General features: G+C 42.2%; 1 long non-coding RNA gene across 1 annotated transcript in view; it reads left to right on the top strand.

The window, feature by feature from the left end:
* Positions 1–15,847: 15,847 nt before the first annotated feature.
* The window catches only part of LOC147576053 (uncharacterized), a 262,303-nt gene continuing 252,555 nt past the window's right edge, over positions 15,848–25,595 (top strand). Inside the window, exon 1 of the long non-coding RNA XR_015241715.1 lies at positions 15,848–16,462. This is a non-coding gene — a long non-coding RNA (uncharacterized LOC147576053). The remainder of the gene's footprint in view (positions 16,463–25,595) is intronic.

Genomic DNA, 25,595 nt, shown 5'->3' with positions numbered 1-25,595 from the left:
AGACTTCAACATCCTTCTCTCATTAATAACTAGGACAACTAGACAGAAAATTGGTTAAGGATATGGAAGAACTCAGCAACTCCATCAATCACCTATAATTGGCACTTACAGAATATTCCACCCAACAATAGCAGAATACATATTCTTTTCAAGGCCTACAAAATATATATCAAGATAATATATCAAAATATATATCTAACCAGAAAATAAGCCTCAATACATTTAAAAGAATTGAAATCACACAGAAAACATACTTAGACATAATGGAATCAAACTAGACATCAGTACAGAAAAATATCTAAACACTTGGAAACTCAACAACATACTTGCAAAAATCTTTTGGGTCAAAGAGAAAGTCGCAAGAGAATTTAAAACATACGTTCATTGAGTGAAGATGAAAATACAACATGTCAAAATTTATGGGGGCACAGCACTGCTGAGAGAGAAGTTTATATCACTAAATGAATGCATTAGGAAAAGAAAAAGTTCTAGGGGTGCCTGGGTGGCTCAGTCAGGCGTCTGACTTCAGCTCAGGTCACGATCTCACAGTTTGTGAGTTCAAGCCCCACATCAGGCTCTGTGCTGACAGCTCAGAGCCTGGAGCCTGCTTCAGATTCTGTGTCTGCCTCTCTCTCTGCTCCTCCCCTGCTCATGCTCTGTCTCTCTCTCTCTCTCTCAAAAATGAATAAACATTACAAAATTAAAAAAAAAAGAAAAAAAGTTGCAAATCAATAATCTAAGCTCCCACCTTAAGCTTTGAAAACTTCAGAAAGCAAGCGAGGGAAAGAAAAAATAAAGATAGGAACAGAGTTAATGACATTGCAAACAAAAACAATAAAGAAAATGAATGAAATAAAAAGCTGTTTCTTTGAAGAGATCACTAAAATTGATAACACTCTAAAAAGACTGACAGAGAAAAAGAATGGACACACAAATGACTAACATTAGGAGTGAAATCTCGCATGTCACCACAGGCTGGCAGACACCGGTATGGGAATAGTATAAGCAATTCCATACACATGAATTTGACAATTTAGATTAAATGGACCAATTCCTCAAAAAACACAAACTTCCACAACTTGCCCAGAACGAAATAGTTCATGCAATTATCTCTATAACTTTAAGAAGATTGAATGTATAATAAAAAATCTGCTAAGCAAAGAAATGTCCAAGCCCAGATGGTTTTACTAGATGTCTCTATCAAATGTTTAAAGGTAAATTAATAGCAATTCTACATAGTCTCTTCCAGAAAATATAAGAGGACACACTTTACAATTTATTTCTTTGAAGCCAGTAATACTCTGATATCCAAAACCAGACACACAGTAAAAAGAGAAAAAGAAAGGAAGAAAGAAAGAAAGAAAAAAAGAAAGAAAGGAAGAAAGAAAAAAACTCTTTAGACTAATATCTCTTGTGAATATAGACACAAATTGAACAAAATATTAGCAAATAAAATCAGCAGTTTATAAAAAGAATCATACATTGTGACCAAGCAGGATTTATCCCAGGGGTATACCACTGGTTCAATATTTAAAAAAAAAAAAAAAAAAAAATCAATGTAATCAGTATAATTCATCATAGTAATAGACAGAAGACGAAAAATCACATGATCAGATCAGTTAAGCCAGAAAAGGTATTTGCCAAAATCTAATATCCATTAATGGTAACAACTGTCCAAAAAATAAGAATAGAGAGGGACTTTCTCAACTTGATAAAGAGCATTTATAAAAAAAAGAATCTATAGTTAACATTATACTTCATGGTGCTTTCTTTCTGTGACGGGAAAAAGACAAGGATGTCTGTTCTTTTTTTTTTTTTTTTAATTTTTTAATGTTTATTCATTTTTGTGAGAGACAGCCTGAGAGTACAAGCAGGGGAGGGGCAGAGAGAGAAGGAGACACAGAGTCTGAAGCAGGGTCCAGGACTGAGTTGTCAGCACAGAACCTGATGTGGGGCTTGAACTCATGAACTGTGAGGTCAAGACCTGAGCAGAAGTCGGCTGCCTAACCAACTGAGCCACCCAGGCACCCTAAGGATGTCTGTTCTCATTACTCTTATTCAACAAATGCTAGAAGTTCTAGCAAGGGCAGTAAGACAAGAAAAATATATAAAAGCCTCGCGGATCTGAAAGGAAAAATAAAACTGTCTCTATTTGCAGATGACATGATTATCTACATGGAAAATCCTAAAGAATGTGCAAAAAAGTTCTTAGAAACCAGTAAGTGAATTCAGCAATGTTGCAGGAGAACTCCATAATGGAGGTGATTGGGAGTGCGGGCTCTGCATTGATTGGTTTGCATATGAAAGACCCACTCACAGTTGAGTTGTTTACTATCTCTAGGAATTGGCTAAACTTGGCATAGGCAGTCCCTTCAGGTTCAGCAAGGACTCACATGTCAAAGTGAGAGTATACTGAAAAGAAAAGGCGTGGTTAATGCACCCAGGTCCAATGGCTTACATTGGTTCTGATGTCTAGAATGGGCTTCCCTCACTGTGCGGTCGGCTTCTCTTCATCCTGCAGATGTCAGCTTAAATTTCATCTTTTCAGAGACAGCTTCTAGGACCATAAAGTCCAGATGCTCCTGCCCACATCATGCTCCAGTGAAGTGCCCTGTTTATTTCATTCACAACATTCATATCTTTGGTTGCTTGTCTGTTACACATTTGGTTCTCTATGAGTGCAGGACCACACCTGCCTCACTCACTGTTGAACCCCTAGGGCCTGGCACAGGGACCTGCCCATAAAGGGCACTCAATAAACATCTCTTGAATGAAAAAAAAAAAAAAAAAGTGAATGAGGATCACAGAGTTTAAGTGGTTTACCAAGGGGGTAAGGCCGGAAAAACAGATAAAGTGGAAATAAACATAGTTTTTTTAATTTCAGTTAAATTTTTTTTTAGTCAAAAATAGAAACATTTTTTTGTCATAGGGGAGGGGTGTGGGGGAGTGGGCAAGACAAGTGAAGGGGGTGGGAGATACAGGCTTCTAGTTACGGAATGAACAAGTTATGGGAATACAAGGTACAGCATGGGGAATATGGTCAATGGTATTGTAATAGCGTTATGTGGCGACTCAAGGTAGCTACACTTGTGGTGAGCACAACATAATGAATAGACTTGTTCAATCACTATGTTTATGCTCAAAACTAATGTAGCATTGTGTATCAACCATACTTCAATAAACATTTTTTTAAAAGATTTATTTGGACATACCATGGCCCTTTCCAAAGCCACAAAGCAATCACTGAAGCAGCTTTGCCTGCATCTAGGTCCCATAAGAAGCTTTGGCAATGCTTGTCGGTATGTTGTACTGAGTTCCCCCGAGTCTGAGGGAGGCTGTGCCGCTCTGGCAGAGAGTTTGGAAAAGGACCCCTCCCCAGGGTCCCATGCTGATCAGAACTGATCACTAGAATTAGATGAGGATTTGTTTGAAATTTTAGATTATTAAGCCAATCCCAGGGGCCCTAGAAAGACTTAATTCCATGGGCCTGTTAGGTTTGCCAGACTTGGCAAATGAAAGTACAAGATGCTCAGCTAGATTAAATGTCAAATAAACAATATTTTAAAAATATATATCTCAAATATTACATGGGACATATAATAAAAATTATTCATTGCCTATCTAAAATTCAAATTTAACTGGGCATCCTGCATTGTATCTGGCAGCCTTACCTGGGGTAGGTCCCAGGAGACTGTACTGATTAAATAGGTGCTTCAGTTGGTTCTCATCACGTGAGTAATTTACTAGATTCCATTTTTGCTTCAGTTATTGGCAAGTTTTTACATTATTAATTCAATTTACGAATCTGGAGACCTTGTCTTTGATATTATCTCTCATTGGCACATGAAACTGGAGAAAGCATTGTTTTCCAGGATTTATAACTTATAAAGGAAATTCATAACAGGCAGAGATGTAGTCAGATTGCCTTGAAGGCAGGCAATAGGACTTATTGGCAACTGTTTTGTATGTGGTCTGCTCCTGCTGGAAGGTTAATGGGATTGTTAGCCAACAGAAGGGGAAATGTTGGAGAATGACATCTAGGATGATCCTTTGCTTTTATTGGGGTGGGTGGGTAGATGATGGCACCAATAACCAGAACTGAAAACATAAAGAAGTGGGTTGGGGGGGAAAGAAACATGGTGAGATCATTTTTGGAGATATTCGTATTTCTTTGGTTCATTCAAGTGGAGAAGTTTACCAGGCAGTTCAGTGTTTGGGTCTGACATTCCGAATAGTAGTCTGGGCGGGACCAGCGGTCTGAGCTGAATGTTTGGGGGTCATCAGTGCGTAGGTCACAGAAGAGACGGGGCTGTGAATGCAGTCACCCGAGGGAAAAAACGAGGCATAGGGAAATCAAGCAAAGAGCCGGGCGCCTTCCTGTTTGTGCTGATCTTTCTCCCTCCTGAACATAGTCTACCTAATTAACTCTTTGTCTTACACACGAGTTTCACCCAGGCCTGCTATGGAAGAGCATGTCCCTCTGCCCACCCACGCTCTGTAGCCCCAGGGGGTTTACCTGGGGGTGGTCATTATGCTGGTGTTATGGTATCTGTGATCCATGAGAGCAAAGTCATGCTGAAACACCGCCCTGATCTCCCACATAGTTAACAGAGCCCATAAGTAGAACCTTTACGTTATTTATGTACACAGAAAGATGATCACATTTACGGGGCGCTCAAAGACTAGTCTCTAGCTCTAGAGCTGGCAAGTTGCAAGTGCTCAAATGATGTATAGGAAGGATAAATGAACTAGAGGCTGAAAGTTCATTTGACTTACCGGAATGTTGGGCAAATTAATGTTTTTGTATTCTGCTTCCTTATGTGTAATGGGCCAATCATAGTAACTTCCTCAGAGGGTTCTTCTAGAGTTAAGCGAATATATGTACATACATTTATATGTGTGTATATATGTATAATGTATCATTTATATTTGCATATATTTATATATGTGTGTGTATGTATACATATAATATGTATACATACACACACATATATGCTTACACACATAGCACTTAGAACAAGGTATGACACATACAAGTGCTCTATAAATATCGGCTGTTATATGTTGGATTCTATTAAATAGAGCATAACTATTCAATTGCCTTTTAGCAAGACTGTGGGCTCTTCTGTGGCCTCTTTCGGCCAGAATGGAGTCAGGGAGACAGATTGAAAGATTCTACTGGATTAGGATTGGAGCCTCCCACCATCTGGTCTTCATTTGTTTTTATTAAGTCTAGAGCACTATAAAATCTTCAGCCTCTCCCTTTCCCTCAGTGGAAAGAGCCCTGGGCTGGGAAAAGGAAATAGTGGTAAGGCTTGATCCACCTCCCACTTATAAAAAGGTAGCAAAACGACTTTTTTTCCTTAACTCACAGTGTGGTTGTGAGGGTAGCAGATGCTGTCGTGTGCCACCCAGATCCCCCTCCAGTACTGAGGCATTCCATGTTGGCTGCTGACACTTCTCAGCTAAATCCCTTTTTGGGCATTGCCCTCTGGCTTGCCCAAGGTTACCCACTTCCTGTGGGCAGCCTGCATCCAGTGACTGCTTGAGTAGGAGAAGTGTATCAAGGCTCTGACCTCTGACCTCAAGGGAAAAGAACACCAAAGGGCCATTCCAGCTCCAAGGATTCCCAGAGGATCAACTGAACTTTTTGCTGCAGTCAACTCGCAGTTCAAGTTCTTCCTCTGCCCAGTCTTGCTTCTCTCACCTCTTACAGATGTAATTCCCAAAAGTAATTCTAATAAACATTTGCATTAAAGTCTCACAGCTTTAGAGACCTTTTTTTTTTTTTTTTTTTTTTTTTTGGTGATATTTGATATTTAGTACCAGAAATGAAATGGTCCTAGGAAACACAGTGTAAGATTTTGAAGACAGCCTCTATCGTCACGACCTCTCTACCTTGAGGTGTCAGGCATATATTCTGGGTGTTGTTCCCCTAAGATTCTTTGACTAAGTTCCCAGCTCCCAAAAAGGTATGAACTTCCTTCTTGCTTTTGAAGGTACAGGAGAGAATTGAGAATTCTCTTCTGCTCCTTGCTCTGTGAGCGAAACAAAAACTGGTATTTCTAGAGATGAGAATACTAGAAGGTCAAAAGCAAGTGCAGGTGTAATTAGAGACCCGCCATTCCAAAGGTGGAGTTTCTCCCAAAGGGGAAGCCTGAGCCCTAGGCCTTGGGTTCATTGCCCTCTTCCAGCATCTCATTCCTTCTCCTTCCATTGATGGCTCTGAGTGGAACTGTGGTCCTAGTCATGGAATGACCTGCTGATTTACTGGTGGCAGTTTAGGGAAATCACAGAGGTGGAGGTCAGATTGCCCTGAATGAAGAAGGAATGGGCGGGAGGTACTGAATGAAGGCAAGGAAGGTGATAGAACACTCTGCCAGGACAGTAGCAGAGTTGGTGGTAATGTCTCCTGCCATTTCTAAGTGGGTGGAGGGGCACCTCGATAGTAGCCTCCACTGAGAGGGTGAGCCTGACAACTGAGTGTTCTTACTGCTCTCAGTGTTCCTCTAACTCACAAAATGGAGGAATTGGTGCAGTGGGTTCCTATGAGCCTTCATATTTCTTCACAGCTGCTTATTTTATTTTCTTTAATTAAAATTTTTTTTATATGTTCATTTATTTTTGAAGGAGAGAGAGAGACAGAGCGTGAGCAGGGGAGGGGCAGACATGGGGCTTGAACTCACGAATTGTGAAATCCTGACCTGAGCTGAAGTCGATGCTTAACTGACTGAGCCACCCAGGCACCCCTTAAATTTTTTTTTTAATGTTTATGTATTTTTTGAGAGACAAAGAGAGCATGAGCAGGGGAGGGGCAGAGAGAGAGGGAGACACAGAATCCGAAGGAGGCTCCAGGCTCTGTGTTGACAGCTCAGAGCCCAAGGCAGGGCTTGAACTCACAAGCCATGAGATCATGACCTGAGCCAAAGTTGGACACTTAACCGACTGAGCCACCCAAGAGTCCCACAGTTGCTTTTTTAAATCACAAAAGGAATATGTGCTCATTGGAACAATAAAATACAGCAGAACATAAAGTAAAAACTATAAGGCCTTCCAACACAGAGCATATACAGGGCTTCTTATAAACAAAAAATGAGGGTATATTATGCAGATTGTCTGAAATAATCTTCACTCCACATGTATACACATATCATGGGCACACACCTACGTTAGTGCTTGGAGATCTACCTTATTCTACTCGCTGGTTGTGTAGTATTCCACTGGGTGGACTTATTAGTATGTATTTAATCATTTTCCTCTTGATGGACATTTAGGCTCTTTTCTTTTTTCCTAGCTCAAAGAGCATTGCAGTGATCATTCTTTTGTACATATCTTTGTGCATGTATGTAAGTGGTTCTGTAGTAAAAATCCTAGAAGAGGATTTTCTGGGTTGAATGGTGTGTGTTTTAAAAATATTAATAGATGTTATTCTTCAAAACGTTTCACAAAATATTTCACTCTCATCAGCACTGAATCATCCTCTTTGTTAATAAATCTATAACCATTTGTATTTCTTATTCTCTAAGCCAGCACTGTCAAAAGAAATATAAATGCAAGCCACATACATAATTTTAAACATTTTAGTAGCCACATTACAAATAAGAGGAAATGGATGAAATCCATTTTAATAATGTATATTATTTAACCCAATATATCCCATAGAGTACCATTTCAACATATAATCAATATAAAAATTATTAAAGAGATATCGTACATTTTCAGCACTGTATTTTTCAAATCCACGTAGAGCAGACTTGAGTTTGGATCAGTTATGTGTGGTTAGTGGTAGCACATGGGCCAGCAAATTTCCAAACTGCCTTTAAGTTTTTTTGCAACTTTTTTACTTTTTAATTGGGCTGCTTTTCCTATTGATTTCTAAGAACTCATTGTGTATTTTAGCCCTTTGCTCATTATGTGTAGAGCAATTATTTTTTTCTCAACTTTTACTTTTGATCTTATTGACTGTTAGGCAATTGGATAGATCGACTAGTGAATGGTTTTAATTTGTATGTAGAGACATTTTTTCTTTTTAGCTTCTGGTTTTGTTTTCACACTCAAAAAGTGTCAAAACTGTGTTTACATTTTCAGGTTTTTTTCTTTGAACTCTTTGCTTCTCCTAACTATGATTATTACTATTATTTTGAAGGTCACAACATTACCTTCATTACTGATTAAAGCCCGGTTGGAAGATGTGGCTTTTGGGCTGTTAGCCAAGAGAGCTTCTAATTCTGAAGCTCAGAATTAAACAGATTTCCCCATCAGTCCTGGGCAAAAATGCCCTGGATCGGGCTTCCCGAAACTCGAGTGAGCATCAGAATCACCAGGAGGGCTTGTTAAGACAAGGAGTGTTGGGCCTCAGCCCCAGAAGTTTTATTGAGTAGTTGTGAGGTGAAGCCCCAGAAAATGCATTTCCAACAAGTTCCTAAGTGATACAGATGCATTTGGTTTGGAGACCACACTTTGAGAGCCACTGGCTCATGTGCTAGAGGAACACAGGTGAAATGCGTGTTCTCTGTGGGGAGGGTTGCTCCAAAGACAGAAAAGGGCAGAGCTGAGCTGAACAGTTTTAGTTTTCTTCCCAAGTTTCTGTTACCTGGATGGTATGAGTAAGGATGGAAAGATCCAGTCATTTCACAGAGGAAGGAAACTTTGGAAGTGGGGAGGAAAGTTCTTCAACTTTGCTAAACTTATCTGTGTGTCAACATCAGCAGTTCTGCAGGGTGGCTGCACATTTAAAACCAGCTGAAGAACTCCCAAAATACCATATCTGGTCCCACCCCTAGAGATTCTAATTCATGGTCTAGAGAGGGGCCCTGGTCAGTGACATTTAAAAAAGCTCCCCACAGTGTAATATGTAGCCAAAGCTGAGAACCACAGCTCTACAACCTGGCAACTCCAGGCATCACCTGGTGGCTTGTAAGAAATGCAGAATCTCGGGGTGCCTGGGTGGCTCAGTCGGTTGAGCGCCCCACTTCAACTCAGGTCATGATCTCATGGGTCTGTGAGTTCGAGCCCCGCGTTGGGCTCTGGACAGCTCGGAACCTGGAAACTGCTTCGGATCCTGTGTCTCCCTCTCTCTCTTCCCCTTCCCTGCTCATGCTCTCTCTCTCTCAAAAACTGAATAAACATAAAAAAAAAAAAAAAGAAATGCAGAATCTGTGGTCACATGTAGACCTACTGAAGCAGCCTCTGTATTCTGATCCACCCATCTATTCTGACTCTCCTCCTTTGAGGAGTTAGATGCTCCAACAACTTTGACATCTAGCTTTAAGGGCTTGCTGTGGGAGTGAAAGGTGTTGGCCGTCACCTCTTCGTGGATGGCTTACCCCCCTGGTACCAGAGTTTATATGTACATACTCTCTTCCCCATGCACCCCCCTTTTTTTTATTATTGTGGCAAAATATACATAATATAAAATTTATCAGTTTAAATCATTTTTAAGTGTACAATTCAGTGTCATTAAGTACATTCACAATGGTGTATAACTACTAACACTATCCATTTCCAGAACTTTCCAAATTTTTTTTGTTTTAAGGAATGAGGTCAGAAACCACTTTTTTTAATTTAACATTACTAGCCATTTGTTCTATTTTCATCCATAATTTTAGGTGGCACTTTTGTCATATGTCAAATTCCTATTTAGATTTGGATCTATTTCTGGATTTCCAACTTTTAACGACTATAGCTTTAGAATAAATTTTATAGGGGCACTAGGCTGGCTCAGTTGGCAGAGCATGTGACTCTTGATCTCAGGGTCTTGAGTTCAAGCCCCCACATTGGGTGTAAAGCTTCCTTAAAGAAAAAAAGCACAGGATAGAATAAGTTTTATTAGTTGAAATGTGTAAAGTCACCAATATTCAAGCACTTTTTTGAAATAAAAATGGCAATTTTATTTTTAAAAAAAATTTTTTTTCAACGTTTTTATTTATTTTTGGGACAGAGAGAGACAGAACATGAACGGGGGAGGGGCAGAGAGAGAGGGAGACACAGAATCGGAAACAGGCTCCAGGCTCTGAGCCATCATCCCAGAGCCTGACGCGGGGCTCGAACTCCAGGACCGCGAGATCGTGACCTGGCTGAAGTCGGACGCTCAACCGACTGCGCCACCCAGGCACCCCTTTTTTTCTTTTTTTTAAATTTTTTTTTTTTCAAAAAAATGGCAATTTTAGAAGGTTTAGCCTAATATCTGATAGGGTCAGTTCTGCACACTCCCTTTTCTCTATTCCTATACTCCTTTTTAAAATACATTTTTTCTGGTTATTCTCACATTCCCCCCCCGATAAATTTAGTGTCTCTTTGTCAGATTCCCCTTGTTATGGACTGAATTGTGTCCCCCAGAATTCATATGTTGAAGCCCCAACCCTTCACGTGGCTACATTTGGAGAGGAGGCCTTTAAGGATGTGATTAGGTTAAATGGGGTCAACAGAGAGGGGCTCTGATCCGATAGGATCGTGGCCTTCAAAGAAGACCTCTTTGAAACACTGGGGGTGCACGTGACAAGTGAACACACGTCAAGAAGGTGGCCGTCTGCAAGCCAGAGAGCATGGCTGCACCAGAAACCATCCCTGCCGGCACCTTGATCTTGGACTTCCAGCCTCCAGACCTGTGAGAAGTAAATTTCTTTTGCCTAAGCCACCCTGTCTGTGGTACTTTGTTACAGCAGCCTGAGCAGACTAGGACACCCTCCCCCCAACGTTTTGTTATTTTTATTGGGGTCATACGAATGTCTAGATCAATTTAGGGAGAATTTAGGTAATGAAAATATTTTGTTTCCAATACATAAAGACACAGTTTTCCACTTAATCAAGCTTTCTTTCATGTTATTCATTAGAATTTTAAAGCTTTGTATATTGAGGGCATAGATATTTGTTCTAACTTGTTTTTAGGTTTTCTTTTTTGGGGGCATATGCTATTGCTGATATTTTAAATGGATTTTACTTCCTACTATGTTTTACGTATTTCTAAAAATTACGTTTCAATATTTATTTAGTTTTTAAGTATTTATTTTATTATTTATTTATTTAAAATGTTTATTTATTTATTTTGAGAGAGAGAGAGAGAGAGAGAGAGAGAGAGAGAGCAAGCATGAGCAGGGGAAGGGCAGAGAGAAAGAGAGGAGAGAGAGAGAGAATCCCAAGCAGGCTCCTTGCTGTCAGCGCAGAGCCTCACTTGGGGCTTGATCTCACGAACTATGACATCATGACCTGACCCAAAATCAAGAGTTGGATGCTTAATGAACTGAGCTATCCAGATGCTCCTAAGTATTTATTAAAGATACATCTATCTATCTATCTATCTATCTATCTATCTATCTATCTATCTCCTTTGTTAGGAAGCCCAGCAGCTGTGTACCTCGTGGCTGCTTCCTTTGGTACCTCTTTGAGCTGGTTGTTTCATATTTACCTCTGTATTTCTACAAAGCACACTGTACTGCTAGTTCTTGTCTTTTCAGTTTTAGGTAGTTCTCCATTGACTTCTTGATGTGGAGGCTGAGATTCTAGCCCTCTTTCTACTTCCCCAACTTGGATGAACCCACACGTCTCTTCACATCTCCAAATACAGTTCCAGCCTATTATTTTTGGATCAGTATTCAGTGTATATATCATTTTGATCACGTAAACACTTTGCAACTGAGTCATTTCATAAATTAAGTGAATTAATTTTACTGCTTACACTGTTTTTGATCCTGTAGTTAATAACTACCTTATCTTTTGTTCAGTTTTTCTCTGTAGTAGTTACTAATGCAACCCCACATTTTACTTTAGAAGTGTGTATCTCCTTTCAATATGCTCATACAAATTACTATTTTACAGAGTAGGTTTTCTCAAGGATATTGTTTCTGGAAACTTCTGACCTGCTCCAATCTAGAGAGGCTGCCTTCTCAGCTTGCTGACCCTACCTCCTGGGGATTCCCATCACCTTCTTCTTGCTTTGGGTCTCCCGGATCCCTCTTCTTCCTCTCTTTTGGCTTACTGCCTTATTTGGTAAAGCCCATCCTCTTGGAGCTTCCTGAAAAAGGTTGTGTGGAAGAAACAATGGAAAGTGTTGAAGAGGGACAGTGCAAGGAAAAACATGCGTGTAAAATAATAATAATAATATATGCCAAAAAAAGAAGAGAAGGGTGGGCGCTGTGCCCCTCTCTTTCCAGTGGTGTGGACTTGGATATGTTCCTTGACATCTCCATGTCTCTTTTTTTGTCTATAAAAGGGGAATTATAATACTAACTACCTCGGGGCGCCTGGGTGGCTCAGTTGGTTGAGCGTCTGACTTTCGGCTCAAGTCATGATCTCACGGTTTGTGGGTTTGAACCCCACGATGGACTCTGTGCTGACAGTTCAGAGCCTAGAGCCTGCTTTGGATTCTGTATCTCTCTCCCTTTCTCTGTCCCTCATGCTCTGTCTCTGTCTCTCTCTCTCTCAAAAATAAGTAAACATTTAAAAAATTAAAAAAAAAAACCAACTACCTCACAGTCAGTATAGTTTATGGCACATAATATGTGCTATATGCACATTGACCATTATTCTCAACCTCGGCTCTGTGTTCATAACACAGAATAGGGCACAAACAAGCTTATTGCACACTGGCTTCATTGCAGGGTGACCTGGCTGGTCCATTTTGATGACATTTTTTTTTTTGGTGCTGGTCAAATTGTCCAGAGAGGGCACTATGATCTCCTGCATGGTGGCAGAAAGCCTGGCTGGCAGAAATTTCGGGCCTGAGATGGGGAAGAAGTCTGGACAGAGGGAAGATCTTAGCATTCAGTAGACAAGCTTTCACTTAATCTCCTTGTTTTTGGTATGTTACTGTCACCCTAACCCCACGCACTGTCTCCTGGCCCAGACACCTTCTTTCCTCCATCATCTTATCTCGATGTCATAGGGCAGAGAGGAGTGATATAGAAAAGGGAGCTAGCATCTCCTGAGAGCCCACAGTATACCAGACGATAGAAGTTAAAATGGCTATTTTATTTAATTTTTGAACCTTAATTTCACCAACTATAAAAATGGGGACAAAGTACCCGATCTTACAGAGTACCTATGAAAATGAACTTTAAAAATGTGTAAGCATCTTGGATAATATTTGGCACCGTCTGTATTTAATAAATTGTATCTGTTATTATTATCTTCATAAAAATCCTACACTGTCGCTAATATTGTTATTCCTATTTTACGGATAGATAACAGGCTGTTTGCATAAGACAGCTGATGGAGCCGGTATCAGACCTACAGTGGACAACAAACCCATCCTTACGTGATGAACTTACTTGTTCATCAGGGATTTATGAAGTCCTCTCACATTCTGGGCCTTGGGAATAGAGGTTTCTGCCCTCACGGGGGCAAGATTACAAGTAATCTTGTAAATGCAATAAAGTATCATAGGAACGTTGATAGAAATGTGTGTAGAAGGGACTGATTTTACATGGTTTTGGGGGGTGTGTCACTTATGGTTCACTTGGGCTAAATCTTGAGACCTGTTAGTGTATGCCCACTGGAAAGGATTGGGGGAAATACATTCTGAGCAGAGGACTAGCATGGATAAAGGCCACGAAGCATAAAATTACCAGATCATCAGTATCTATGGAATGTAAAATACCAGTGGGGCATGAGAAAATTGTCTGGACTAGGAGGTTCTTGATGCCAAGAAAGGAGTTGGAATTTTATCTTGTGGGCTATGGGAACTGTTGGAGGATTTTAGACTGGAAAGTACGTAAGCCAGTTTTGCAGCACTATTTTAAGCCAAAATAATGTCACGTGTTCCTCTGGTAACAAATCAAAAAGTACATATTTCGGAATGAAGGATTCAGTTGCATAGTACAGGTGGTGGTAGTTTTTCTTAGTGTTGTCTGTGCAGGTGGGACTCTTTCCTGATGAGGACGGTTTGGGTGTATGCTCTCACTGTGTGATAGGGGATTGCCAAGGAACAAGTGTCACTTCAGGACAGAATGCCAGAACCTAGGTGCAGATTCCCGAAATTCCTGAATGAGGAGAGGCTGAATCTCCTGCCTCAACCCCACTGCGATGGTCCCAAATTCAACTTCTTTTAATAAATATTTTGGTCAACTCCTATGCAAAGATCCAAAGTCCAAAGCTTCTCTGAAGGGTTGTATAATGGGGTGTGTCTTTCTTCATCCCGACTTCTCTGTTAACCTGCTCTCAGTCACTTCTTAAACTCTCTAAAAATTGCTGAAGTGTCTTTTTCACTAATGGCCTTTCTCTTCATTAGTATAGATTCATACTGTTTTTATATCCATTATACTGTAATAATCATTTAAGTTTCACCTTCTTGAACTTAAAGTCTGGTTTTCCTTTTTTAAAAGGTTCGTTTTGTCTAACATGGAGAGAATTGTAAGAGTATGGCCTGGAGGTAAGAAGACCTTTCCAGAGAGTGTTGATTGTGTGCTCCAGGTGAAACAGCGGGGCCCTGCGTCAAGGGGAACAGTGTGGTGGGGAAAGAAGGGAAGGACCCCACGATGTCACTAAGCTGCTCTTAACAGATTTGGCAGGGGAGTCAAGGGAGAGGGAGGAGTGTAAGGTAACTGCCAGATTTTGGACATGGCTGACTGGGATTGTGGCAAAACAGGAGGAGAAATGAATTTGGAGCAGAATATAAGGAGATAAATTTTGGACAGTGTGAATTTGTAGCACTATTGAAACATCTGGTCATGATGTCTGTGTAGAACTGGTGCTCAGGAGGGGTGAACAGGAAAGAATATGGATTCTTGAGTCGTCAGCATATGACTCTTAGTGACATAGTGTGTTGTGTCGGGCATCTCCAAGACCACCCTCAGGTCCAGTGACTCACCAGAAGGACTTGGAGAACTCAGAAAAGCTCTTATAGTCATGGTAATGGTTTATTACAGTGGAAGGAGGAGATGAAAATCAGCAAAGGCAAAAGCTGTGAGGGCAGAGTCCAGGTATGAGCTTCCTGTTGGTCCCTCCAGTGGACCCCCACAGTGACGTGTGACAATACATATGGAGGGTTGCCAGCTAGGGAATCTCACCAGAGCCATGGTGTCCAGGGTTTTTTTTGGGTGAGTCCAGGGCATAGGGTGCCCACATGACCGACCTTGGTTACTCTACTTCTAGCTCCTCCAGAGGTCAAATGACCCAAGACCCATACCACAGATCACGTTGTTTGCCTAAACTATCTGGCATGGCCCAAGACCCCGGCAAACAGACACTTGCTAGGTAGGCTATTGTAAGGGTTTAGAGGTTTTCTTCCAGGAGGTGGGCAAGGGTCAAACCTTTCTTTGGGAGATGCAGGGTTTGAGGATCCCAGACCTCCTGAGTCAACCTTTTCCTGCACACATGGGATTGGATGAAGTCACTGGAATGGGTACGTAGGATAAAAAAAGAAGAGGGCCCTGGGCAGGACTGTAGACCTCTCAGGGAGAGTCAGAGAAAGTGGATCTCACAAAGGGGCTTGGGGGGAATGTCACAAAGGTAGAAAGACAGCCTATAAACAATATTGTCTCAGAAGCTGAGGGAGGTGGAAATACCGAGGAAGCCATCACAAAGGGGACAGGGAATTCAGGTGAGAGGATGACTGCCAAAGCACATCCATTGGATTAGTGATAAGAGGGCAAGTGGCATTGTTAATGGAATGTTTCCATTGGAGTGGTTGGAGCGGGAAGCCTGACGGGCAGCCTGGAAATGCTGGGAGGTGGAGACAGGGAAGGCAGACAAATATTTTGAAGCCGCTTGACTGTGAAGGGAGGTGAGTGATAAGGTGGCGGCTAGAAGGGAACCACAGGTCAAGAAGCGTATTTGTCTAACCACGGGAAACGTGGGAAGATGAGTATGTTTATAGATTGTGGGAAAGAAGCTGGAAACAAGAGTGAGTGCGAGAGAAAGGGAGGGAGAGACACGACTTGAAAACATAGGCAGGGAAGGCGTGAGGGGAGGCAGTGCCTGGAACATTGAAGGCAGGGCCACTTTAGGGAAAAGGAGAGGGAACTGGCTGCCAAACAGAGCTGAGGAGCTTAGGGAAGTCATTAACTGATCTATTACATCATCAAGTTCAGGCTGGAAAGTGGGGACCAGCCTCTGAATGCCGGAGAGTGGGTGTGAAGGGATGAGAAAGTGAGAAGGGTATGAGGACAGCTGATTATGATAAAGGGGCTGTTGGGAGTTGAGCCAAGCTACGTCATGGTAGTGCTGCTTGGCATCCCTTTTGTCTGGCCAGTGGCCTGCAGAGACCTTACACTGACACTAGCCCCCTCGTGCAAGCACTTACTCTGAATAGCAGCTTGAAGAGTAAGCGGCAAATGTAAACTCCTGATATGATTTCCCCCACAGCCCCTGTGATCCATAATCTCCCTTTTCTCTCAGGGCCTGCATGCCTTGTGTGCCTCTTAGATACCAAAACCCCAGGACTTATCAAAACCCTGCTGTTTTGAATGGACCATTCCAGTCTGAATCCAGGAACTCCAAAGAACTACCCCCATGGACCCTGTTAAAGGTACGTGCCCCGGGTCCTGCTGTTCTCTGCCTGTATTCTGCCTTGATCTTCTCCCTATGGTCTCTCTCAAGTTGTGCCGTGTACTTCTTCTAGGACACGCGAGTCATAAACTTCTCCATTTAAATTTCTCTGTGGTCTGTTGTTGAACTGTGGTTCACCATTTGACACACCTTGTGTCAAACTTAGATGTTAATTTAGCAAAGTCTTTTTTTTTTTTTTTTAATTTTTTTTTTTCAACGTTTATTTATTTTTGGGACAGAGAGAGACAGAGCATGAACGGGGGAGGGGCAGAGAGAGAGGGAGACACAGAATCGGAAACAGGCTCCAGGCTCTGAGCCATCAGCCCAGAGCCCGACGCGGGGCTCGAACTCACGGACCGCGAGATCGTGACCTGGCTGAAGTCGGACGCTTAACCGACTGCGCCACCCAGGCGCCCCTAGCAAAGTCTTAAGATCAGCAGAGCATACGATTTTGGAGGTTCTATGTGATGACCTCCAACAGGAGCCTGGGGTATGGCCCAGGACTGGCAGATGATGTTTGGTGAGTCCAGGGGTTGAGAAGTGTTGAAGGATGGGGCTGGAATGTGTCATCCACAGGATGATCTCTCATTTGGCCAAATCCAGGGAATTTAGTGATGGAGAGGAAGGTGATTGACTGGAAGCTCCAGTGGGTTGGTTTGCTGGAAATGAATGGTAATGTTTTCTTCCATGTACAGTATTGCAGTGAGGATGACTTAGTTTCTAAGTATCAGAAAGCCACTCCTCCCCCAAGGCTGAAACATCATGGAAATTCATGAGATGGCCAACTTTAGGACCAGCTTAATCAAGAGTCTCTAGGTCTGTTTTCTGTGCTGGTCTCTCAGTTTGGCTGTAGTCTGTATGTGGGATTAATTATGATTCTTATTATTTACTTTTTAATTAAAAATTTTTGGTAAAATACACATAATGTAAAATTCACCATCTTCACTATTTTTAAGGGTACATTTCAGTGGCTTTGAGTACATTCACACTGTTGTGTAGCCATCACCACTATCTATCTCTAGAATTCTTCTCCCTTTTCAGAACTGAAACTCTGTCCCCCTTAAACAACAGCTTCCCTTTTCTCCCTGCCCCCAGCCTTGGCAACCCTCATTCCACTTTCCATCTCTATGAATTGGACTACTCTAAGACCTTGGCAAGTGGTACCAGGCGGTATTAGTGTTTTTGTGACTGGCTTATCTCAATTACCATAATGTTCTCAAGGTTCATCCATGTTGAAGCACGTGTCAGAATTTCCTTCCTTCTTAAGGCGGAATAATATTCCATTGCGCGTATATATCACACTTTGTGGATCCATCCATCCACTGATGGGTGCTTACGTGGCTTCCACCTTTTAGCTATTGTGAATAGTGCTGCTTATGAACGTAGGTGTCCAAATATCTGTTCGAGTCCCTGCTTTCATTCCTTTTGGACATAGGCTCAGAAGTGGACGTGCTGGGTCGTATGGTAATTGTATGGTTGATTTTTTTCAGGAACCGCCAGGCTATTACATAGCTGCCACGCTATTTTAGATGCTCACTAATTGTGAGCTCAGTTCTTAGTTCTTTTTTCCCCCAGCTTTTATTTAATTCCAGTTAGTTAACATACAAAGTTATGTTAGTTTCAGGAGAACAATAGAGTGATTCAACAATTCTGTACATCACCTATCCCCCCACCCGCTTCCCCTCTGGTAACCACCAGTTCTCTATAATTAAGTCTCTTTCTTAGCTTACCTCTCTCTCTTTTCCCCCTTTGCTCATTTATTTTGTTTCTTAAATTCCATATATGAGTGAAATCATATGGTATTTGTCTTTCTCTGACTTATTTCCTTTAGCATTATAGTCTCTAGCTCCATCTGTGTCATTGCAAATGGCAAGATTTCATTCTTCTTTTATGGCTTAATAATATTCCACTGTAGATACATACACCACTTTATCAGTCCATCAATCGATGGACACTTGGGCTGCTTCCATATCTTGGCTATTATAAATAACGCTGCTATAAACACGGGAATGCACGTGTCCCTTTGAATCAGTATGTCTGTATTCTTTGGATAAATACCCAGTAGTGTGATTGTTGGATCCTAGCGTCATTCTATTTTTAACTTTTTGAGGAACCTCCATACTGTTTTCCAGAGTGACTGTACCTGTTTGCATTCCTGTGGGTTGAATTCTGTAACTGTTTTCCTCCTGGTGGTAAATGTTCCAGGCTTTCCCTCTCCGTGCTATGATGTCAGAGCAAGGGCAGAAACCCTTTGTCCAACATTCTAAGCAGTTATGAAACATCCACTGCTTGGGCCATTTAGGTCCCATTGGCTGAACTAACCCTGAAAGCCAATGACGGGTAAAGGCAACGGAGTGAACTGGTGGGCTTCAGACTGCCTGGCCCACCCTCGTACTGGAGGTGGAGTCGACAACCCCATAGACACACACGCTGTGTGGAGCTTCAAGTGGGGGCCGCTTATATAAAAAGTTTGGGCCTTAGATCAGGTAAAAAGGCATTTTCACGTACATATGTGTTGTGGAACCAGTCTCCCGAAATCTGAATTCTTTCTACCCCGCCACATTATTTTTGTCTCCTTGCTGAACCGAAGCATGGATATTTCCCTGACATTTGGAGCCCAGTGATGCAGGATTGTTAGCAAAAGGCCGACTTGTTTGAACACATGGTTTTCTTTTATTAACTTCACAATGGAAGGGGAACTTTTGCCAAATGCCAAGACTTTTCTTCACAGTTTGTCATCTACAATGGGAGGAGAAGGCATGTTGGCCAGGTTCCGCTAGTCTCAAAGAAAAAAAAAAAAGAACTACACTTAGTCCTTGGAATGCTGTTTGTTTACTGCTGGTGGATGGCAACTTCTTCCAGACTCTAGGCTGAAGAGTTGCATGCTTTTCAGAGGCCCGGGCTGGGCAGCCGGGGCTACCTTCCCATAGTCACCCGGATGATTTAGGATTTCATTAGGAAAGAGCCTGGAGATGCCGGTTCCCAGGTCCACGCGCAAACAAAGATTAGAAGCGAAAGGCCTTGGAAACAAATTTGCCTGGCTCTTTCGAAAACAAAATGTCAGCTGGTTACAGCCAACTTCCAGCCCATTTCGAAGGTTTCACTGTTAATCACGACCTGCTCTGTGGAAACGAATGTTCTTGTGAAAATTCAGTCTCGGCCGCCACTCCCCCAGCCCTAGCAAAGGGAGCACGGAGCCCAAATATGGATTAAAGCACTCGGCTGCTCCAGGGACTCTGGTTCGCAGCTTGGCACCTTCTGGCCTGCCACAGAGGCCAGGGCCAGCCCAGGGCATAATGGCCCCAGGGCCACCTCACAGAGGTGCGTGTACACATAGGCTCCCTCTCTCTCCACTTGGGCTGAGCAGGCAGACCTGCTCAGTGCCTCCTGCTCTGGGAGATAACACTTTTTTTTCCTTTTGAGAATGAAGCACCCCAGACCTTTGGGATGTGCAGGCCCCTTATTGGTCTCTAGGGGCATTTGCCAGGTTGATCAAGTTTGAGAGGGGCCAGGACAGGCCGTGGTTCATGTTTTCTTTTGTTCTATATTCCCAGGCTTCCTGCCTAAGAACATATTAGGTTAAACAGCTGCTCACCAATGGCAGGCTCTAAACAGCCCTCGGAAAGTCTCTGCACAGGGACCCTGCTAGGGCTGGTGCTTGGACTGTAGGTTGGACTGTAGGTGTGTGAGCCTCCTTACGCTGGCCCAGGGCCTCGAAGGGGGGACTTGCCTTCCGTTGGGGGGCGGTGCCCAGGATGCTTTGACCTCTAAGCTGCTGACACAGTGGCCTTGGCTTGGTGTGGCTCCGGGCAGGCGGGACTTTCTTCATCGAGGCCTCCCAGGGCAGCAGAGAAAGTACCCCAGTCCCGTTTCCCACCCTCTCAAAACGGGGACTTTGATTTCCCTGGATGTTGCAGGCCCTTCTTGTTTCAGCAGGAGAATCCTGTGCGTTTGATCTAAATCTGGTCTCCTGCTGGAGAGACCCAAACAATGTCAGTCAAAACAGCATTAACAGGAAACCTGTCTCTTAAGGCCAGGAATGCAACCAAAATAACTCCAAGACGTTCATTCTGATAGCAGCACCATTTGGGGGAGTCCTTTACCTGAGGGAAACAATAAGTGGAGCTCTGCCCCCCAATACTTTGGCCTGCAGGACCTCGCGGAGCACAGGGAATATGGGGCTTGCTGGGCCGTCTGGTGCACCTGAGCACGGAGAGCAGGACATTTCAGTGACCTGCCTGGGCCACCTGGAGAGCCACACAAGCAAAAGATGTATTTTCACTGAGTGAACTGACCAGGTATTTTTGTTTGGTGGAGATAAGGGAGAATTTTAGGAGGAAAACAAACTCTGTTTTTTGTTTTTGTTTTTTCAAAGCACTTCATGCCACTGCGGGATATTTATAAACCTGAAACTCGACAAAGAAAAAAAATACTTTGGGGCATCTGGCTGGCTCAGTCGGTAGAGCATGCAACTCTCCATCTCAGGGTCGTGAGTTCAAGCCCCACGTTGGGTGTGGAGCCTGCTTAAAACATTTTTTTAAAAAGAAAAAAAATCGCCTTCAATCTTATAATACAGATAGAACGGTAGTGAATGCTTTGTGGGAATTTTCAATGTTTCTTTTATTTGTATGCACGTGCACACACATACATGCACACACACTTTTTAATAGTTTGGGAGCCTCCTGTTTTAGTGCTCTCACCACCTATTTTTCTCTTGCGACACATAGAGACTGTTGCCAGCCTCCAAACATATTTCTCTATACACACGAGCAATTATGTATGTATTTATGTTTTAATATGCAGGTGGAAGCACAGCAAAATAGTTTTCTGGATCTTTTTTCTTTCTCTCTCTTTTTTTTTTAAACTTGACACGGTATCTCTGAGAGACTTCTATTCAGTATGTACAGATCTGCTTTATTCTGTTAAAAAGTTGCATGATGAGGGCGCCCGGGTGGCTCAGTCGGTTAAGCGTCTGACTTCGGCTCAGGTCATGATCTTGTGGTTTGTGAGTTCAAGCCCTGCATCAGGCTCTGTGTTGACAGCTCAGAGCCTGGAGCCTGCTTCAGATTCTGGGTCTCCCTCTCTCTCTGCCTCTCCCCCGTTTGTGCTGTCTCTCTCAAAAATAAATAAACATTAAAAAATGTATTAAAAAAGTTGCATAAAATTCCACTTTATGATTGCACCATAATTTATTCACTCCCTTATTATGAATATTTAGATTGTTTCCACACTTTTGATGTTCAAAAAAATTGCCGTTTCTCACTTCCTAGAAGTGGCATTGTTGGGTCAAAGGATTTCCCATGTTGTAAGCGGTTGCCAGCTTGCTCTCGGTCCCCCCTGCGACATGTGAGAGTCTGTTCCCACACTGCCGATCACACAGGTTGCTATCACAATTTTTGAATTTTGCCAATCTCGTAAGTGGAACATATCACTATAGCTTTACTTTGCATTCCTTTTAAGAGATTGAAACGATTCTTGCATGTTTGAAAGCATTTGAATTTTTGTTTCTGTGAACCATGTTATTTGCTCACTTTTCTGTTGGACTGTTGGTAGCTCTCTTTCACTTCTCTCTTTCTGAGAACACGGTTTTAATTTTTTGGCCACTGCCCCATTCCTTCTTCTCAGCCAAAAGAGAACGGAAGCTAAAGAGCTGTTCATGTCTCTTTTTCTTCTGGTTTATCCTCTGCCTTATAGACTGTCTGCTTCCTGCAAATATGGCTTAGCCTTGTGATTCTTCACTCAGCCTGGTCTGTGATGCAGCCTTCCGGGGACCAAACCAGGCTCAGGAGGGCTCCCATCACAAGCCATTCCCCCAACCCTTTGGAAGCAATCAGTGATGGATCTAGCACCTCCATCTGGATCCCTCACCCAAGAGAACTCTGCTTCTGCAGATTTTTAGTTTTAAAGACTTGCAGCTGCAGACTGCATTTCTTTTTGCGTTGTCCTGAGTTTGACCTTAAGTGCTTCCAGAAGACCTGCCGACTTTGTGTTTCATAACTTCGGCATTTTCCCTACTGTTTCAAGGATGGAGTTTACAATTGTGTTTATTGCTTCAACTTCTTGCTTTTGTGTGATTTCTTTAAGGCCTAAGGAGAAATGCTGACTTTTCTTCACCTGTTTACATTTTTTACTTTTATGTAATTTCGCGTCATATATCTCTTTAACCAGATTAATGCTTGTTCAACAAAAATTATCATCTACTTTAGAGATGAGTAATGTTTCTTGTCTTATAGTTAACAAAGAACCATAGGTCACTTTTTCTCTATCAGGGTTTTTTTTCTTTATTTTTCCCTTTCTACTATAGATAAAAACCACATATACAGGGTTATAGTCCCACAACACACAAAACATAAAACAATAAATGATACAAATAAGGTGATATATGTGTGTTGTAAGTGTGTGGAATACATCAATAGCAAACACAGAAACCAATCCTATATGTGGGGTATCTTGAAGGTACATATTAAAAATATTGACGTATTGACTCTTGAAATTTTGATAGTCTGTAATTTCATGATATTTCTGATATTCTGAAATTCTGATATTTCATGAAAATAGTATAAGATTCAGTCCAGTATAGGCCCTCCAACTTTTTAGTTTATTCCATTACACATTTTCTAGGCATTATTTCCTTGCTAAGGGTTGCTTGATACATTTTATACTCAAAGATCTTTAAATTAAGAAAAAAAATTTTTTTTTTCAACGTTTATTTATTTTTGGGACAGAGAGAGACAGAGCATGAACGGGGGAGGGGCAGAGAGAGAGGGAGACACAGAATCGGAAACAGGCTCCAGGCTCTGAGCCATCAGCCCAGAGCCTGACGCGGGGCTCGAACTCACGGACCGCGAGATCGTGACCTGGCTGAAGTCGGACGCTTAACCGACTGCGCCACCCAGGCGCCCCAAGAAAAAAATTTTTAAATGTTTATTCATTTTTTGAGAGAGACGGGGGCGGGGCAGAGGGAGAGGGAGGCACAGAATCCAAAGCAGGCTCTAGGCTCTGAGCTGTTAGCACAGAGCCCGACATGTGGCTTGAACTCATGAACTGCGAAATCATGATCTGAGCCGCAGTTGCTCAACCGACTGAGCCACCCAGGCACCCCTACCCAAAAGTCTTCAAATAACATTCCCCAGAAGGCAATTTATTTTTGTTGAGAAACTTCTAACAGTATACCACAAGCTGGAAAAAGTTGCATGTCCAGGTGGTAAAAATAATCTAGTTACTTTTGCTGGAAATTCTTGTCCTCTGTAAAATTTTCGTCTGTGGTAGTTGTTGGAGGGCAAAAAAGCTTGAGTTTATTATTACCGATTCTGTTTCCTTATTCTAGTTCTGGAAAAACTGAGTATTTGCATATAGTGTTACTTTATTGAGAGCTTTCTGTCTCCTTATTCAAAGATGCAAAAATTCTGCAGAGACTGAGGTATATGTTGGAAAATGTTTCCTCACTTTCAAGCCTGAATGTGATGGGGTCATCTGAGTTTTGCCTATGATTTGTAAATCCTTTACGCTTATTTCTAGGTATTGGCCTTTAATTCTATTTTTAATTTTAGAAATAAGCACAGGGAAAGGAGGGGAGCCTCGCATAGTAGATGTAGAGGCTGTTCTGCAGAAAACCACATGACTTTGTCTACTCTGAGCCCTCTCCAGCCCTCTCCCTGTCCCCATTACCAGTGAGATTTGAGGATTCTCTGTCTTTATCTCTTTTCACTTACTGAAATTCCTACATTTTGAGGTGTCAGTGTCTAAGTGTCAGAAGGGGGCCTTCCGCTCATGTTCTAATTTTAATTGATTTTGTTTGTCTATCTATCTATCTATCTATCTATCTATCTATCTATCTATCTATCATCTGTCTATTTATTTATTTATTTTTGAGAGCCAGAGAATGTGAACAGGGGAGGTAGAGAGTGAGAGAGAGAGAGAGAGAGAGAGAGAGAGAGAGAGAGAATCTTAAGCAGGCTCCACACCCAGCACGGAGCCCAGTGTGAGTCTCTATCTCATAACTGGGAGATCATGACCTGAGCCGGAATCAAGCATTGGACGCTTAACTGACTGAGCCACCCGGGTGCCCCCTAATTGATTTTATTAATGTGCTTATGGTAGAGACACCTTTGCTTCTGAGTTGGCTGGCTGGATGGTCCAGGCTCCACGACTTGTCAGGAGCACCAGGGTCTGTTACTTCTGAGCAATGAATGGTGTCCAGACCTGCCCGATGGATTAGAGAGGAGCCTGGGCTGAGTTGATCACTGCTAAAGAAAACGTTGCATCTATTTGGTTAGTCGGATATATTTTTAATTGCCATGTTTCCAGGACCCAAGAACAATGTTGGGTGAAACAGGCACCTCGTTCCACTCTCTGGAACAACAGGTCTTTGCCATAGCCAAAGCGAACGGGCCTGTCTTCTCAGTCTGCGGCTCTGTGCTGTGGAAAATTATTTTCTTTCTTTTTTTCCTTTGAACACGAATAAAGAATTCAAAGTGTATTATTTACTAGATAGGCAACATTTTCCTTTTTTTTTTTCCCCCAAAGGGGAGAAATGATCTCAGAACTCAGACATTTGGCCAGTGTTTGTGATCGATGAACACTGCACACATTTAGAGTCTGTTTTTAAGTCTGGTATCTGCTAAGACAGGGTGACAGTGGTAGTAAGCATAATGATAAGGACAATAATCAGCATGATATAGCACGTAGTAGGTGTCAGATAGCCTTCAAAGCATTTTATTTTTTATCAACTCATTTGAAAGTAACAATTGTTACTTTCGTTTTACAGATGAGGAGATTATGGCGCAGGTTAAAAAGCTTGTCTGAGGGTACACAGCCAGTGAGTGGAATCAGAGATTATCCAACTCTTGCTGCTGTGAAGAGCACCGTGTGTGTGTGTGTGTGTGTGTGTGTGTGTGTGTGTGTGTGTGATGTGTATATAATCAGGGTATTTACTCACACACAGGATGCAGTGACAGAACTTGGGCCGGGTAATTGATCCAGTACGAAATTCATCAGCCAACAATGATTTTAGACTCGGCCTCCCAGCTGAGACCGGTTCTCTGATAACTGGAAGTACTGTGGGTGATTTGGGTCTAGGGATCTTGGATGTTTTTATTTTTAGAAGTTTAGCT

This window comes from Puma concolor, chromosome D2, assembly GCF_028749965.1.
Source record: "Puma concolor isolate L17-30 chromosome D2, mPumCon1.1.hap2, whole genome shotgun sequence".
Lineage (NCBI taxonomy): Eukaryota > Metazoa > Chordata > Mammalia > Carnivora > Felidae > Puma > Puma concolor.
Note: the sequence above shows the minus strand (reverse complement) of the source record. Positions and strands in the feature narration are given on the sequence as shown.